The sequence below is a fragment of the Eriocheir sinensis genome, chromosome 8 (assembly GCF_024679095.1).
Source record: "Eriocheir sinensis breed Jianghai 21 chromosome 8, ASM2467909v1, whole genome shotgun sequence".
In the NCBI taxonomy this organism is placed as follows: Eukaryota; Metazoa; Arthropoda; class Malacostraca; order Decapoda; family Varunidae; genus Eriocheir; species Eriocheir sinensis.
Window position 1 is genome coordinate 19,895,196 of NC_066516.1, and position 19,118 is coordinate 19,914,313.

The 19,118-nt window shown below is 46.7% G+C and overlaps 1 protein-coding gene across 1 annotated transcript in view; it reads right to left on the minus strand.

The window, feature by feature from the left end:
• LOC126995645 (uncharacterized) overlaps nucleotides 1–18,846 on the minus strand; it is a 157,432-nt gene extending 138,586 nt beyond the window's left edge. The window contains exon 1 of the mRNA XM_050855383.1: nucleotides 18,656–18,846. The gene's annotated coding sequence lies outside the window, so the exon portion shown is untranslated. The remainder of the gene's footprint in view (nucleotides 1–18,655) is intronic.
• Nucleotides 18,847–19,118: the final 272 nt, after the last annotated feature.

Genomic DNA, 19,118 nt, shown 5'->3' on the forward strand with positions numbered 1-19,118 from the left:
GAACACTCCTTTTTTTTCTCTCTTACTTCGACAGCCATGCATTTCCTCCTCCTCCTCCTTCTCCTCTTCCTCCTCCTCCTCTTCGTCCATGTCCCGTCGTCCCCCATCAACATTCCTTCTCCTAGATAATAACATTTCCCAAGTCAGCTCGAATATCCTTCTTCTCCCTGACTTCCACGCCATGATTTTTTTTTCCCTCCCCTCTTCGTCCTTTGCCTCTCCTCTCGCCTTGCATTTTCATTCTTCCTTGATTATAACATTTCCCAACTCAACACACATTCCCTTATCCTCGACTTCCATTCCTTTATTTTATTTTTTTAACTTTCTCCTCCCATCCGCTTCCCTCTCATTCCAATGTAAAAAAAGAAAAAAAGAAAAACGCCGTAGTGACCTAAGACCATGGTGGCGACACAAACATACACACACACACACACACATACACACACACACACACATACAAGGCTATCACGATTCCTACGGTGATTGGAAAGGACTTGAGAGAGAGAGAGAGAGAGAGAGAGAGAGAGAGAGAGAGAGAGAGAGAGAGAGAGAGAGAGAGAGAGAGAGAGAGAGAGAGAGAGAGAGAGAGAGAGAGGAGTCGATCTTCGTTGGCCAAGTTTATCTATCAAACGGAAATAAACTTCCCGAGGACGCTGAGTGAGAGAGAGAGAGAGAGAGAGAGAGAGAGAGAGAGAGAGAGAGAGAGAGAGAGAGAGAGAGAGAGAGAGAGAGAGAGAGAGAGAGAGAGAGAGAGAGAGAGAGAGAGAGAGAGAGAGAGTTATTTGTCGCTCTTCCAAACATACCTACCCATCTTTACCCTATCCCTTTGCGCTCTCTCTCTCTCTCTCTCTCTCTCTCTCTCTCTCTTCCCCCTTCATATCTTTCTCCTCTGGCCCCTTCAATTTCCTTTCTTTCTTTCATTTACCTCCCCTCCCTTTCCTTCCCTTCAATCTCATCCTTAAACTTCCCTTCCCTTCTCTACCCTTGCCTACCCTCCGCTTCGATCTCTTCTCTTCTCTTCCCTTCCCTTCCTTTCCCTTCACTCTCCCTCCCTCCATCCTCCGTGACCCGGCCAGACAAAAGGACACCCAATAGGAGGTTGTGGAGGAGAGATATCAAGTTTGCGTTTCCTCCTAGTTCGTCGCTGGCCAAAACAAGGGGCGAGACGCGGCGAGGGAGGGAGCGAGGGAGGGAGTGGAGGAGCGAGGAGGGAACGGGAAGGGGTAGATGCAGCAATGGAACAGCAACAGCAAGAACAACAACATCAGCAGCAGCAACAACACTATAACAGTCGGAGAAACTAAAGCAATAACATTCGACGCAAACGAAATATCAACAGCAAGGTCGTCAACAACAAGAATAGCAACGGCCTAGGAACAACAACAGCAACAGCACCAGAAAATAAGAACAGTACGGTATATCAACAACATCATCATCAATAACAGACTCAAGAGCAACAGCAGCAGCGACATCTAGCGGCTTCCTTACCCTCAAAGCTAAGAAGATAAGAAATTTCAATAGGATTATCTTCGTTATGTGTTTCTTGTTTTCCTCTTTTGTCACGGCGCGAGAGGAGGGAAAGTAGCGAAAGGTTTGGCTGCAGGACGTGGCCAGACCGAGAGGGAGAAAGAGGAAGAGGAAAGGGGCGTGGAAGGTGGACGGGCAAGTGGGTAAATTAGCGGTTGGTCTGCTTGTGAGGAGTCCCTGTGCTCGTCTTTGTCTCCGCATGGACCAGCTGGGAGTCTAAAGTGCCATAATTTCAAAGCCTTTAGTCTAGTAAGTGAAATTCAAACAGTGCCTCCAGTCCGGCCCTCAGCCAGATTACCAGGAAATTATATTCAGCTTTGCCGCACAGCTGTTCATCCGCCTCTCTCGGCCAGTCGATGAACGGGGATGTATATACCTGGGGAAGCCTGTGCACGGTGAGCTATATCAACCAGGGTGTCACTATTGGTTCTGTGTTCCCACCATCCGGAAACCTCATTAGTTACGGGAAATAGCGAGGTTTCCTTTCACCCACATGAGTACGGTGAGTCGTGTTTCCTGCCCAGTCGCCCCTTCTCTAAAGTATACAGCCACACTCAGTTGTCATGAGGAAGGGATGGATCAATTTCTAAGCGGAGGTAACGTCGTGATTCATCTCTATAATATTCTACAATGAGCTTCTCTATCCCAGAAGAAGTTTCGCAAATCACTTTATCGGTCTAACCATCCTTTTTAAGTTCTGTAACAAAAGCGACATAGAACACAGTCTTTGGCAAGGGTGCAAAACTGCAAACTGAAATGAGAAATCTTTTTAAGCTTTTCTCTAACACAATGAGGAGCAGGCAGAGAAGTTCAGTTTGTCTTCCTTTGTCTCCAATGCTGTCTGACTTTCAAAGAGTTATCTCTCCCGCAGGAACTTTCTGTAACTTCATTAACTCGTGATTAAGTTGAAACGAGCGAGGAAAATTTTGAGACGTCTGGGCGCTGGGGCTCTGTGGCGTGGAGCAGCGCGGCGCGCCATGGCGGGGCGTTGCACGGTGAGGCGTGACGTGTCGGGGTGTCCAGTGGCGGGGCGTGGCGTGGTGTGGCGAGTGGTGTGGTGTCAAGTGATGTGGCGTGACGTCAAGTGGTGTGGCGTGGTGTCAAGTGGTGTGGCGTGGTGTCAAGTGGTGTGGTGTGGTGTCAAGTGATGTGGCGTGACGTCAAGTGGTGTGGCGTGGTGTCAAGTGGTGTGGCGTGGCGTCAAGTGGTGTAGCGTGGTGTCAAGTGGTGTAGCGTGGTGTCAAGTGGTGTAGCGTGGTGTCAAGTGGTGTGGCGTGGTGTCAAGTGGTGTAGCGTGGTGTCAAGTGGTGTAGCGTGGTGTCAAGTGGTGTAGCGTGGAGTCAAGTGGTGTTGCTTGGCGTCAAGTGGTGGAGCGTGGTGTCAAGTGGTGTGGCGTGGCGTCAAGTGGTGTAGCGTGGTGTCAAGTGGTGTAGCGTGGTGTCAAGTGGTGTGGCGTGGCGTCAAGTGGTGTAGCGTGGTGTCAAGTGGTGTAGCGTGGTGTCAAGTGGTGTGGCGTGGCGTCAAGTGGTGTAGCGTGGTGTCAAGTGGTGTAGCGTGGTGTCAAGTGGTGTAGCGTGGTGTCAAGTGGTATGGCGTGGCGTCAAGTGGTGTAGCGTGGAGACAAGTGGTGTAGCGTGGTGTCTGGTGGTGTAGCGTGGTGTCAAGTGGTATGTCGTGGCGTCAAGTGGTGTAGCGTGGCGTCAAGTGGTATGGCGTGGCGTCAAGTGGTGTAGCGTGGCGTCAAGTGGTGTAGCGTGGTGTCAAGTGGTATGGCGTGGCGTCAAGTGGTGTAGCGTGGCGTCAAGTGGTATGGCGTGGCGTCAAGTGGTGTAGCGTGGCGTCAAGTGGTATGGCGTGGCGTCAAGTGGTGTAGCGTGGCGTCAAGTGGTGTAGCGTGGTGTCAAGTGGTGTAGCGTGGTGTCAAGTGGTATGGCGTGGCGTCAAGTGGTGTAGCGTGGCGTCAAGTGGTGTAGCGTGGTGTCAAGTGGTGTAGCGTGGTGTCAAGTGGTGTAGCGTGGTGTCAAGTGGTGTGGCGTGGCGTCAAGTGGTGTAGCGTGGTGTCAAGTGGTGTAGCGTGGTGTCAAGTGGTATGGCGTGGCGTCAAGTGGTGTAGCGTGGCGTCAAGTGGTGTAGCGTGGTGTCAAGTGGTGTAGCGTGGTGTCAAGTGGTGTGGCGTGGCGTCAAGTCGTGTGGCGGTGGCGGTGTAGCGTGGTGTGGCGGTGGCGTGGCGTCAAGTGGTGGCGGTGTCAAGTGGTGTAGCGTGGTGTCAAGTGGTGTAGCGTGGTATGGCGTGGCGTCAAGTGGTGTAGCGTGGCGTCAAGTGGTGTAGCGTGGTGTCAAGTGGTGTAGCGTGGTGTCAAGTGGTATGGCGTGGCGTCAAGTGGTGTAGCGTGGCGTCAAGTGGTATGGCGTGGCGTCAAGTGGTGTAGCGTGGCGTCAAGTGGTGTAGCGTGGTGTCAAGTGGTATGGCGTGGCGTCAAGTGGTATCGCGTGGCGTCAAGTGGTGGCGTGGTGTCAAGTGGTGTAGCGTGGTGTGGTGTAGCGTGGTGTGGCGGTGGTGTAGCGTGGTGTCAAGTGGTGTAGCGTGTGGTGTGGTGTCAAGTGGTGTAGCGTGGTGTCAAGTGGTGTAGCGTGGTGTCAAGTGGTGTAGCGTGGCGCCAAGTGGTGTAGCGTGGTGTCAAGTGGTGTAGCGTGGCGTCAAGTGGTGTAGCGTGGCGTCAAGTGGTGTAGCGTGGTGTCAAGTGGTATGGCGTGGCGTCAAGTGGTGTAGCGTGGCGTCAAGTGGTGTAGCGTGGTGTCAAGTGGTATGGCGTGGCGTCAAGTGGTGTAGCGTGGCGTCAAGTGGTGTAGCGTGGTGTCAAGTGGTGTAGCGTGGTGTCAAGTGGTGTAGCGTGGCGTCAAGTGGTGTAGCGTGGCGCCAAGTGGTGTAGTGTGGTGTCAAGTGGTGTAGCGTGGTGTCAAGTGGTGTAGCGTGGTGTCAAGTGGTGTAGCGTGGTGTCAAGTGGTGTAGCGTGGTGTCAAGTGGTGTAGCGTGGTGTCAAGTGGTGTGGCGTGGCGTCAAGTGGTGTGGTGTGGTGTGGCTTATGGGAGGGGTATAGCCTAACAAAGCGAGAATCAACAGAGGCCTTCCGGTGAAAAGAACCAGGCAGGCACCAGCGACTTCTTCTCTTCAACAACAACAAGCCACCAACCACAACCACAATAACACCCTCACAGCGATAGAATGAAAGGAGAGTACAGGAGCGGCTTCCCTGTGATGACTTTTCCCCTCTGCGCCTCCTCACTCCCCACTCCTGCCCCCGCGTGTAAGGCTAAGGAAGGTATTGTGTGTGTTGCAGGGTTGGTGTGTTGCATGGGAGAATCACACCGCTCCCTTTTCCCCTTACTTCGGCGGATACGGATGAAGGGAGGAAGCAAGCCATTGTTAACACATGAATCGACTAACCGCTCTTACTTTTTCTTCCTCCGCGGCGTTTCTCCTTTCCCTTTCGTCTTCATAAATCGGGGCGGGCGAGTGTTTCGTTCCTCTCTCTATTCGCTGTCGGGGAGCTCTCTCTCTCTCTCTCTCTCTCTCTCTCTCTCTCTCTCTCTCTCTCTCTCTCTCTCTCTCTCTCTCTCTCTCTCTCTCTCTCTCTCTCTCTCTCTCTCTCTCTCCACCCTGTTCTTCTCTTTCTCCCTCTTTCTCCCTTTCCTTTTCCCCTTCTCTCCATTTCCAACGCCCTCTCACTCTCGCCCTCTCTTTCCCTCTTCTCATGCTACTACCGTCCTCCTCCTCCTCCTCCTCCTCCTCCTCCTCCTTCTCCTCCTGCCCTCACGCCTCCCCTGTTATCGCCGCCACAATTCTCACACCTGCAATTACCTCTCGGTCGTCCCTGAGTCTCCCTCGCATTCAGACCTTCATCGGATCGGAAAGGAAAAACAACAGGAAAAACAAAGGAAAAAAATGCTGAGTCGAAGTGGAATACAAAACAAAAAATACATTCGAGGAAGCGTGGCAAGGTCAGACAAAAGCAGTTGGTAAGACGAGGGAGGGTTTTTTTTCTTCATATCACTTGGAACTAAATGGAAAGAAGATGAGGAGGCGGAAAGATGCTGGTGCTGATGATGCTGATGATGATGAGAATTTGAACGGGAAGAGAACGTTGCCGTGCATTACGACTTGAGTTAATGAGTCGCTCCCGGAACCGCTTTCCTTACTCGTGTTACAAATTTAATGAGAAAAATAGTTTATGGAGTCTTCTGTTATTCCTATTTGTGCGTTCGGTGTGTCTATCAGTGAGAAATATGAAGCACTACGCAATAAAGCCTTTGATGATGAAAACAACAACAACAACAACAACAACAACAACAATTGGAGTCGATCATATATGCTCTTATACGCTTCTATTCCCTTGATCCGTTTCCCATTCTTATGTTCTTATAAAACCCTTAATAATAACAATGATAAATAATGATAGCAATAAATGTAACAATAACAACATCTGATTTAATTATATATGAACGTTTATTTTTTTGTTGTTGTTTTGCTTCTCTTCCCGTGTTGTTTGGTCCGCTTCCCATAAATCTTGATTGGAACACATCTCATCTGGGCCTCATCTCCACCTCCCCAACCATCTCTGCTCCCCACTCCTACCCCCCCACTCCCTCTAACTCTATCTATCTCTTTCTTTCCAACCTTTCGACGGATTCTCCAGCACGAATCCGACGATGTAACGCCATTAAGTGTAATTATGAAGGGAATCTGTGGGTGCAAATGGCGCCACGTAATTATGTAAAGCGTGCCTGGATTATTTACTGTGTGTGTTTGTGTGTGTGTATGTGTGTGTGTGTGTGTGTGTGTGTGTGTGTGTGTGTGTGTGTGTGTGTGTGTGTGTGTGGGTGGTTATGACTTATGTGTATCAGTCTGTTCCTCTGTTTGTCTCTGTCTGTCTCTGTTCCTCTTTCTGCCTCAGTCTCTTTCTCTGTTTATGTCTCTTTGTTTCTGTCTCTCACTCTCTCCATCGATCTGTCTATACATCTGTCAATCTATTTATCTATCTATCTCATCTGCACACCTTCAGTCCATCTCCTTAGCTCCAAGCATTTCACATTCCTCCTTCTTTCCCTCCTTTTCCTTCCTACTTTCCACCTTCCTTCTTCCTCCTTTCTTCCACTTCCTTGAACTCAGACTTCTCACCTTCCTCCTTTCTTCCCTCATTTCTTCCTCGTTAACCTTGTTCCTTTATCCTTTATCTTTTCTCCTCCATCTTCGTTTTACCATTATCCTTTTTTTCTCCCTCTCCTCCTGTCTCCTTCCGCCTTCCTTCTTCCGCCTTCCTCCTGCAGGGCGACAGCACGACACACACACCTGAGGCAGAACTAATCACGACAGGTGGATGGGACTACAGGTATTAGGCGTGGAGTGTTTACCTGGCGGAGAAGCTAAGGTGACGACTGACTGACTGACTGACTGGCTGGATGGATGGATGGTTGGGTAGGTGACTGACTGACTGGCTGACTGACTTGGTGGGTGGCTGGGTAGCTGACTGACTGACTTATTGAATGATTAACTGGTTGACTGAGTGGCTAATTGACTGACTTTTTGACTGACTGCCTGGGTGATTGGATGGGTGACTGACTGACTGGCTGACTGACTGACTGACTGATCGGTTGGGTGGCTGTGTGACTAACTAAATGATTGACTGACTGAATGACTGGCTGTCTGGAGGGAGGGATGGGTGGCTGACTGACTAACTGCATAGCTGGGTGATTGCTGACTGACTGACTGACTGACTGGCAGGGTGGCTGGATGTCTAACTGATTTACTGACTGACTGACTCTCTCTCTCTCTCTCTCTCTCTCTCCCCCCTTTCCTTAATACCAGGTAAATATCACGAGGTTTTTAATTTCTCACTCCCCGTAATAATAATGTAATAAAGCCGTACTTACGATAATTGTCATCCCTTAAGAATCTCTCGGCCCGTAAAGGAGAGGTGTGATTAGAAGGGATTGTCGGATTGTAATGCAGCGGTTGTATTCTTCCAAACTCTCCCTTACTAAGACGTCATTAATTACAATCTCAAAATCAATCGGTAACTTCTTGATTTTGTTTTTGTTTTTTTTTTTTTACCTTCTTGGCATACTTGCGCCACACCATCTCTGACAGTAGAAATGTCTATGTTGGTTGTAGCTATCGACCCGTAAAAGTGGTTCATATAAAGCGCAAAGGGAATGGAGTGTGGCCTGCTGATATTACTGGAGTTGATTTTAAGTTGATGGCCTAGAGTGGAAGAACTTGCATGATGTCGGTAAGCATTATCCACAGAACCGTCAATATACTCTTCAATTTAAATGGAAGTCTTTCAAATCACGGGAGGTTGAGTACTTATCAGTCCCTTTTAACCAGACAGACGGGCCGATGAGTACAGTACAGTGGTGCCCTCTACAGATAAGTACCTTTGAAAGTCCCACGTTGAACTGATATCATAACTAAAATGTATGTTACTGAAGGCTGATTTCTTCTTCATCCTTCTATTTATCTTTTTCTTCTTCATTTTTCTGCCCTTTGCTTTCCTCGATACCCTCTGTCAATTCGTTTCTTTTTCATCCATCTGTCAATCTTTTCATCTTCATCTTTTTGCCCTCTGGTTTCCTCGATACCCTCTGTCAATTCGTTTCTTCTTCATCCTTCTATTTATCTTTCTCTTTGTCATTTTTTTGCCCATTGGTTTCCTCGATACCCTCTGTCAATTCGTTTCTTCTTCATCCTTCTTGTCAATCTTTTTCATCTTCATCTTGTCTGTTTGTACCTTCTTCATTCTCTTTCCACCTTTTTTCTCTTCATTCTCTGTCCATTTGTTTCCTCCTTCATATACACTGTCAATTAGCTTCCTCATCATCCTTTGTCTATTTCTTTCCTCTGTCATCCTCTATCGGTTTCCTCTTTATCTTCTGTCTATCTTTTTCCTCCATATCCTCCGTCCATCTGTTTCCCCTTCATCCTCTGTCCATCATCTGTCCTGTTTCCTCATCAACCTCAGTCCTTGTCTCTTCTTCCTCTGCAGCTGCCATGGCCGACCTCTCCGACGCCCTCGCCAGCCCTCGTCGCCCCCTATAAAGTTGTCCATCTGTTTCCTCACGCTGACGGCACACCAACACACCAACAGCCGTCCGACCCGTGCTTTCCATCTCCCCCTCCTCCTGATGGAATATATAAGTCTTCCCCTGTCTCCTTCCGTGCCACTATTTATTTATTTATTTTTTTTTTTTGCGGAGGGTCAGAATACTTCGGTGATTTCGGGAACAAGGGGAGGGTGAGTGCGTAGCTATCCATCCATTCACTCCGGTCATGCATGTTTTTTTTTCCTTCCTGTGTACGAGGTTTTGTAATGCTCGAGGGCATGATAAATTAGTGTATAAATTAGTGGTAAATTAGTGTAGAGATTTAGGGTCTTCCTGCGCGGGTGTGTTCTGGCGGTGGTGGAAAGTGTGTCTTTGGATTAGTAGTAGTAGTAGTAGTAGTAGTAGTAGTAGTGGGAATTCGTTGATGTTGAAGTATGAGGTAATCGTAAAGATATGGTGGTGAAGATAATGGTGGTGGTGGTGATGGTGGTGATGATGATGATGATGATGATGAAAGTGATGGAGGAGTAGGAGGAAGAGGAGGAGGAGGAGGAGGAGGAGGAGGAGGAGGAGGAGGAGGAGGAGGAATAATAATAATAATAATAATAATAATAATAATAATAATAATAATAATAATAATAATAATAATAATAATAATAATAATAATAATAATAATAATAACAACAACGATCCCCCATAACTCATCTCCGCCAAGCAGGGAACACCGTAAAGAAGCACGCTACAATAAAGTTTCTAAGCAGCGGCTAATAATGCGGCACAGCAAATTAATGCCGCTGCGGGAACGCGATAAATAACTCCGCAGAACTTTATTGCTCCTCACGCGAGTAATGGGGCCGAGGGAGCGGCTCGAAGTAACTCAAGAAATTCCGTTCGCCCTGTTTGCTTTGTATCAGCGGCTCCTAACTTTCCCTCGCAGCACGAAACACCGCAGTCCGCCCGTGCAGAGTGGCTTGCTTTTATTGGCTTTATGTTTGGTTTCTTTTTTTTTTCTCTTACATTTGAAACATTTGAAACATTTATTTATCACCTAATATTTTTCATGGTACATAAATTTATTTGGCATATAGTAGATATTTAGGTTAGCTCTCTTATAAGCTAATGCAGGAGGAGACAAACTGACGAAGTGCGAGAGATAAAAAAATATCTTCACCAAGGAACACGTAACGAGGGAGCTCCACGAAAACACAATACATGCCATTTCGTCTCCAGAGGCGTTGCGATTTGCTCCTTTCTGTCCTCCTCCCCAAAACTAACGCTCTGTGAGACAACATCATCTTTCCAATCCCGTTGTTTCGAGTGCCAGACAACTTCCTTTGAAAATTACGTTGAGCAGTCTGTTCTGTCGCTGTCCTCACAAAAACTTCCTACATTACCAGACCTACACTTTTTATTTTTATTTATTTTTATTTTCCCTCTTTCTCCACAAACCTAAGCATACTTTCCTCCATTTTCCCTTTAACTTTTTATCCTACTCCAGAATTACTTTGCAGCAATAGTGTTTGGCGTTCGTGTATAAACTATAATCAAACCATAGCCATAACAGCGACATAAATCTTGGCTAACCCCCTCGTAGGAAGACATAACTGCTCTTTCTCGGGGGCGTTACCAAAGATTTAAATTCAAACCTCCGGGAAAAACACGTCTCGTACACGCAGAGGAGTGGGTGGCTACTTGCACTTTATATGTCTACATGAAATTAAATATAAAGGAACGAAGCTGAAAAAGTGGAGGACCGAAAGCGTCAGAGAATACGGGTCCCTCTCCACCAGTGACACAACTCCCCGACAGACAAGGCTCACTCAGGACCACTGCTCTGCCGGATATGGAACTTTGAACAAACTGACTCAACTATCACAACTATCACTAAACTCGCCACAATATAAGTTTAGCGACTCGCCTCACCAGCAGCGGGATAGCATGTTCGTTTTACTCGGCACACGTTCTGTTGCACGCCTGCTTATTGTGTAGTTACTGATATGCTGACTGTCAACTCGAGTGTGTGTGTGTGTGTGTGTGTGTTATTACTCCCAAAGAGCCACAACATACACAGGCAGAGTACTGAGAGGTCATTATGGGCGGTGTTAAAAGACACTTTCCCTTCACACATCAGCAATTTTTAAAGGTCATATAGGGGGTCAGTCGGGTTCTAATGAGTGTTTCTTTAGGTTCATGGTACAGAGGAAGGGTCAAACTGCCACCAGGGTCATAAAACTACTCCTGGAAATGCCCAAAACTCCTACGAAAGCCTTGTCCAATATGTGTTCTTGGGACGCGAAATGTAGGCCTTCACGCCGCGCCCCCCGTCTCCCGCCCGTCCAGCCAGTCCGGCGCCGCTGAACAAGGTGAGGCTGGTGTAGTAATGCCTTAGGGGTCCTCCGCCGCCTCCCTCGAGTGGCCGGTCCTCTAAGGGTGCTTGTTCACCGCACTGTATGGCATGAAAACTCCATTCTGGCTGGCTGACTGACTGGCTGTGTGGCTGACTGGCTGACTTACTGGCTGACTAAATGGTTGCCTTACTATCAGGATACATCATGGCCGTGTAGCCCCATTAACATTTCCATTGCTCTGATCATCTCTCTCTATACTTATCTTTTTTACTTTTTAGGAATATTTTCATCGTTATATTTTGTAAGGCAGTGCTAATGATGATTATATTCTTGAGCACGGTGATGATGACGCCCATGGTGATGAAAATTACAACGACCACTACCTCCACCATCATCATCATCACCATTCACATCACCGTCTTCATCATCACTATAATCATCGTTAATTAAGGGTTAGTGCACTCGAGGTCGCGGCAGAAGGGGAGAGTCATCGTCATCACCGCTGGGCTTAAAGAGGGAAAGGTTGGCAGGTCACTTACACACTCTTCTGGCTTGATCTTTAAGCAGGAGTTGGTAGTAGTAGAAGTAGTAGTAGTAGTAGTAGTAGTAGTAGTAGTAGTAGTAGTAGTAGTAGTAGTAGTGGTAAAACAGGAAGAGCAAGAACAAGAAAAAGAAAAAGAACAAGGAGGACAAGAACAAGAAGAACAAGAGAAAAAAGAACAAGAACAAGAACAAAAACAAGAAGAAGAAGAAGAAAAAAAAAGAAGAGAGACGTGGAGGGACTTGGGTAGCAGGGAGAAGAGGAGGACAGGGGAAGAGGAGGAGGGGAGAGAAAATGGAGGAGGGATGAGTAAAGGGAAAGAGAATGGCGGAAAGGCTACTATGCAAGTCGGGGAAATGAAGGATGAGGACAAAAAGTTTCCTCACGCCGGAGAAAGGATCGGGGAGGAAGGAGGAGGAGGAGGAGGAGGAGGAGGAAAAAACAGTGAAGCTAAAAGGAAAACTGGAGATGGGCAGAGTCTTACTTAAGAAAAAAATAGTGGAAAGTTGGAGAGAGAACCAGAGAAAAAATAAAAGATGTAGTGAGCGTTAAAGAGGAAGGTAAAGAGAGGAAGCAAAAAAAACAAAAACAAAAACAGGAGGAACTCTTGTAAAAAAAAGGACAAGATAAAGAGAAGGAAGGAAAAAGGAAGAAACGATAAGAGGATGAGATGAAGAAGTAAGTAGGAGGAAAACTGAGAACGGCCAAAAATAGAAAGAAGTAATACGGAGAAGGAGTGAGGAGAGAAAGAGAATGGTTTGCAGAAGGCGGAGGAAAAAGGAATAAAGCATGAAGGGCGCGGGGAGGGAAGGAGAGAGAGAGAGAGAGAGAGAGAGAGAGAGAGAGAGAGAGAGAGAGAGAGAGAGAGAGAGAGAGAGAGAGAGAGAGAGAGAGAGAGAGAGAGTAGTAAAAGCAAGGAAAATGACGGAGTGGGGCATGAAGAAAGGAGAGGAGGAGAAGAAAATGACAGAAGGGAGGAAGGACAATGCTTCTAGAGGGAGGAAGAGAAGAAGAAATAGAACAAGAACAGAAAGAACAAGAACAAGAACACGAAGAACTAGAACAAGAAGAAAAAGAGGAAGAGGAAGAACTAAGGCCTTGAAGAAGAATGGGAAAACTGAGAGGGTGGAGGAGGAAGAGGTTGAGGTTGTGAAAGACGGATGCGGGAGGAAAACTGTATTTGTTAAGATGAAAGGAACGACAGTACCCAGGGGAGACACGGAGGGGGGAAGGGGGAGGGGGAGAGATGGGACCACAAGGAGGACAGGACAATGAAGGAGTGAAGGAAAGAAGGATGGAATGAAGGAAAGCGAGAAGAGAGGAAAGACAGAAGGAAGAGAAGAATGAAAGGAACTAGGGAGAGTAAGTAGGATAGAAGGAACACAGGAAATTACGACGTTAGGATGGTAGGTAGAAAAGAAGGAAGGAAGGAAGGAAGGATGGAAGGAAGGAAGGAAAAAAGAAAGGAAGGAAGGAAGGAAGGAAGGACGGCAGGAAGGAAAAAAGGAAGGATGGAATGCAGGAAGAAAGAAAAGGATGAAAGAAGTGATAGCGGAAGAAAAGAAGTGGGAAAGATAAAACAGAGAGAGAGAGAGAGAGAGAGAGAGAGAGAGAGAGAGAGAGAGAGAGAGAGAGAGAGAGAGAGAGAGAGAGAGAGAGAGAGAGAGAGAGAGAGAGAGAGAGAGAGAGAGTAAAAGAGGTCACCATTTCCAAGGCTTGCTCTGCACCGCTTGCCACATAGACACCTAAGCGCCCTCAAAGATGCATGCAAGGGCGTGAACAACCCGTCACGTCGCGCCACGCCGAACGGGGGGAACGGGAAGGGGAGGAGAGGGAAGTGTCCAATGTCCTGCGCCCGTAATTCAACTTTTTCCATGTCCTCTCATTTTTTTTACCCTCCTCCATGGCTCTTCCTTCCTGGGTCTGCCTCCTCCCTCCCTCCGCCTCCCTGCCCCCGACACTCAGGAATCAGGCGGCGTCGTGGCCAGTCTTTCACCGCCGCCCCCGAGCTTTGCGAGTCGAGGCACGCCGGGAGGAAGGAGTCAGCCGTGGAGTGCCACCCTCGTGCTTAGGTCAGGGAGGAGGAGGAGGAGGAGGAGGAGGAGGAGGGAGAATAATACAAAACAGATATCAAATGACCTAATACTATACTGATACTGCTGATGGACTACACGGGTACAAAAGGATAGAATTAACATAAGGTGGAGGAGGAGAAAAAGAAGGAAAACGAGGAAGGGGAAAAGAAGAAGGGGGAAGACGAGGCTGGTGAGGGGGAGGAAGAGGAAGGGGAGGACGAGGACGAGGACGAGGAAAAGAGAAAGGACGAGGACGAGGAGGACGAGGAGGACGAAGAAGAGGAGGAGGAAACCTTTTGATAGCCCGATATATAGCTTCCAACACTCTCCCCCTCCTCCTTAGCCTTCGCCTCCGCCTTTGAGAAAGAGATAGCTGGCGATCAATCAGCCAACAGGAGAGGAAAGAGGAGAGAGAGGGAAAGGAGGAGAAGGACGGAGGTAGAAGAAGACTAAACCTTTGGAGCATCCTCTTCTGCCGCCGCCGCTGCTGCTGTCTTGAAGAGGGACAGCCAGAAGTCTTTTAGCACAGGAACAGTAAAGTGGAGGAAGTAGAGGGAACTGAGTGATTTTCAAGGAAGACGATGAGGTATGACTAATTAATCAAAGGCCCTAGAACAGTGATTCTCAACCAGGGGTAAATTTACTCCTTGGGGTTAAAAAAAAAATGACATGACATGTGGTAAATAATTGCAACAATTCTGTTTTACCCATGAACTTTCAGAAATGAAAGATGACGATCCAGCAAAAGATGAATTGATTGATCTTCAACTCTGGTAATCTTAGAAAACAATTTGAACCGGTTGGTGATGATTTTTGGATGAAACTCACAGATTCACTCCCACTTCTTACTCAGCGTGCCTTCCACCTGCTTGTTCCTTTTGTCACTACATACTTAAGTGAATCAGGGTTATCAGCTTTAGTATCAAAGAAGGCCAGAAACCGCCTGAAAATCGATGGCGATATGAGAGCAGTGTTGTCATCAAGAACCCGAATAAATAAACTCGTTGACTTAATGAATCAACAGTCTTCCCATTGATAATGCTTCTGATGTTTCTGTATGATTTATTTTGTGTGATATGAATGGGCTATGTAATTTCTTTTTTTATCAAAGTATATTACTATACTTTGTCCAAAACCTAAATAATAAATGTTTTCTTATCTTCATGGTTTTTTGTACCGTTATGATAGCAATGCATTTTATGTATGGAAGTAAGGGGGTGCGTGCCCTAGAGCTTTCCTCCTCCTCCTCCGCCTCCTCCTGCTATTCCTCCTCCTCCTCCTCCTCCTCCTCCTCCTCCTCCTCCTCCTTTTCCTCCTCCTCCTCCTCCTCCTCTTCTACGTCATAATATTATTACCTCGAATTAATTTATGTGCGGAAGATTATAGGAATTTAACAAGGTGTGAAAATATGTGTTAGTTTACGACCCCAGAGAGTATTAGTTACGGAAGGTGTGCAGGGAGGCGGCGGACTAATACCTGTTAACTGTCGCACCTGAGACACTTAATAGGAGATAAGGAAGCACCTGAGTGTACCTACGCTTAATTCATGGTTGTCAGTAAAGTCATGCTAGGTAAACGATGCGAAATAAGTAATGCTGACGTTCTGCCGCAACCAACCGAACAGAATCATATTGGAATCAAGTATGAGTTTTTTTTTATAATTATGGAATCAAGTATGAGTTTTTTTTATAATTATGGAATCAAGTATGAGTTTTTTTTATTATTATGGAATCAAATATGAGTTTTTTTTTATTATTTTCTTTGTGTATCTTTGTAAATCGCACTTTTTTAGCGGTTCATTTTGGATCTTTTGTGAGGCGCCAAGATACTTCTGCCCACAACCGAACAAAAAATAAATGTCATCAGTTCGTTCCATCATATTTCCTTGATTGAATTTGTCTACCTGTGAGTAGTGGAGGCAGCAAGAAACCCCAGACAGATACCATGTAGAAACACCATAACAGTAACACGGGAGAGGGGGAGAGAATCAAGTAAACAAAGACCAAGGAACTATTCTCTTTTCCCATCCCGCAAACACACACATAGCAGCCACCCTCTCGCTCCCTGGAAAAGCCCACAGTACAGACGAGCAGACAAGGAAGAAAGGGGAGAAAACAGAGGCACAACCAACACACCTTTTGCCATTGACCCACAAACACACACAAAGCAGCTACCCTCTCGCTCCCTGGAAAAGCCCACGGTACAGACGAGCAGACAAGGAAGAAAGGGGGGAAAACAGAGGCACAACCAACACACCTTTTGCCATTGACCCACAAACACACACAACAGTGACACTCATCCTCCCTAAAACAGCCCACAACAGAGACGAGGAAGAAAATCGAAAACACAGAAGCATAACCATCCCACTCTTTCCCCCTGACCCACTCTCACCCTCCCTCGAACAACTCACAGCGGACCCCACGAAGAGACACCCGGACATCAAGAAGAGAGACGAGCAGGAAACCAAAGAAACGCGAGAACAGTCATTACATTGTTTCCCTTCCAAGGACATACATATGCAGCAGCCACACGCCCACACGTCCTAGAATAGCCCACACAGACCCCACATAAAGACACAAGGACAAAAAGATGATGCAGGAAGGAAGACCAAGAACACAGACACACAGCAATCACACTGCCGCCCACACACACACACACACACACACACACACACACACACACAGGGGCACACTCTCACCCACCCTTGCATACTAAACATGCCAAACAACCAGGATGAAAGCATACACGACTGAAAGTATAATAACAAATGAATAGATAACTGGAGAAATATATAAACTGTCCGATAAATAAGTTGATAGACAGAGACAGATAAATAGATACTAGATATTCAAAGTCAAAACTCGATTGGTGCCAGTTGTTACTTAGTCAACAGAGCCTAGGATAAAAGTGTTATTCAATGTAATACGTCAGTTACACCTATGCGTAAGTCAGCCACACACCTACTAGTTATTCATCCATACACCCTTGTAAGTCACCCAGACACCTGAGCATGTCTACCACGTGCACATATGAATAACTAGCACACCTGTTTAAGTCAATCAAGCACAGGAGTTACTAGTCGACTGCAAGATAAAAGCCATTCCCCATGCCCTACGCCTCTCTGTGTCACTTTAAGCGTGCTCTCTCCTGCTCGGACAAAGGATCTAGTTCAGTGTTTGTCAATTTGGTTTTCACATAATTCCCCACTTAAGGATATCTCAGCATCCTTGTGGCCCCTGTTAGTTCCCTCCCACGAGCCGCTCACAAATGAGGATGGAAAATAATATACAGTGATGCTCCTCTGTCATCATCAATCACAATACAGATTTTGTCATTAATAGATGGATGGCACTGATTCGAGGCTGAATCAGTATCATCATCAACATTGTTTTCATCCGCACACCTAAGCAAATCACACTCACACACCTCTCCACGTTGATCAGCTACACACCTACCACCCTCCACTACTTTGCCTCATCTCGTCCCCTCCACGTAAAGGTTTGAGCAGCGTCCCCTCCCGGCCTAACGCGTCTCTGGGGTACACGAGCTGGCATACCAAGAGGCCTGGAAGGGGAGACCTTCAACATCCGCCTGCCTCCCCCCTGACTGACTCTAACTACTATATCAACAATCTTGCTGTTGTTGATGATGATGATGATGATGATGAGTATAGAATGATGATGATAATAATAATGAGAAGAAGGAGAAAAGGGGGAACAAGAACAAGAACAAGAACAAGAACAAGAACAAGAAGAAGAAGAAGAAATAGTAGAAATAGAAGAAAAAAGAGAACTAATAGTAATAACAATAATAATTTATAATAATAACAACAACAATAATAATAATAATAATAATAATAATAATAATAATAATAATAATAATAATAATAATAATAATAATAATAATAATAATAATAATAATAATAATAATAATAATAATAATAATAATAATAATGATAACAATAAGAAGAAGAAGAAGAAGAAGAAGAAGAAGAAGAAGAAGAAGAAGAAGAAGAAGAATAGTAATAATAATAATAATAATAATCAGTTGTTATTCTCACCACAGTCATAAGCAACAGCAGCTTTATCATCTGTGTGTGTGTGTGTGTGTGTGTGTGTGTGTGTGTGTGTGTGTGTGTGTGTGTGCCCAGGCTGTGACTGAGTAAACGAAAGCTCCCAACAAATTTTAGTGTTTGCCTTGATGGCTGCAAAAAATATAGGAATCTCGTGCATATGCATATATGCATATTTTCCCTAAAGCACACACACACACACACACACACACACACACACACACACACACACACACAAATCTCCCACTCCGTCACATCCCTTTTCGTGTATATTTTTTCCCCTACCAGGTAATTTAGGATTATCTACAAGACATGACAGAAAAAAACATCGAAAAGTTTACTTTCATCTCTGGAGATACAGTTTAAGTTTGTCAATAAAAGGACATGTACTTCACAGACAAACTGCCTGGCGTGTTGTGGTCTGGGGTCGGCACAGACACATTGATCTTACTCTGCAGGCACGGACACGTGGAGGGTTCCTGCAGAGTGTGCCGGCCAAGGGGGTGACGCAACCAGGCATTCGTTTATACAGTCCTCAGGTACCTGTTGCCCTGGACTTGTTGAACTGGTGCTGGTGGCCGCCGCTATACGGAAACAACACAAATGTCCTCCCTTGCAACCATTCATAGGCCGGCCAGCCCCTGTGAGGAAATATCAAGAATGTCTTTTCCTCCTCGCTAAAGCCAAGGTAACTTCGCGCCTTGTGCACACTCAGTCAGTCAACAACACTAATGCTGCAGCCACCCGTGCAGCCACTACGAGAAGCACACGAATGTCCTTCCCCCTCACAGTACAACCTAAGGAGCAGCGCCAACAGCACTAATACAGCAGCCAGCCAACCGCTATGAGAAGCAGTATGAATGCTCTCTCTTCCCTCCGGCACAGCCAAAGGGAGAACGCGACAATGCAGGAACAGCACCGCCGAGCCGCCCATGCAGCCAGAGTCGTGTCGTGCTTTATCCAAAACTAACTTTCATACAGATTAACTTACTCTTGGATATGACACACGCGCCTCACAGCGTTCAGAAAGACACAACCGCGACGCTTATTCTGTGAGGGCTGGCGCGGCGGGCACCGGGCAACGCTTGACACTGACAGGAGACGACGGTGCCAGTGAACGCCGAGCAGACGGGCAGCGGCACCGGACCATCCTCTCAGGACGCACTACTGAACTAGACTCCATTGCCAGTGCCAGCCACCCGGGCCCTCTCGCTCCCTCCCTCTCATCCCTCCCCCGCCGTCCCCTCCTCTCCCCTCCCCGCCTGCGCACTCACGCTGCACACACTCATGCGGCTCGTTTTATGTGTGTGTGTGTGTGTGTGTGTGTGTGTGTGTGTGTTTCGGGACGAACGAATGTTTTATTTTATTTTATTTGTGTGTGGAGGCTCAGGTGATGTACAGAAGGCAAGGTGTACGTGTGCTGAAGGTAATGTGGCATGCATACACACACACAC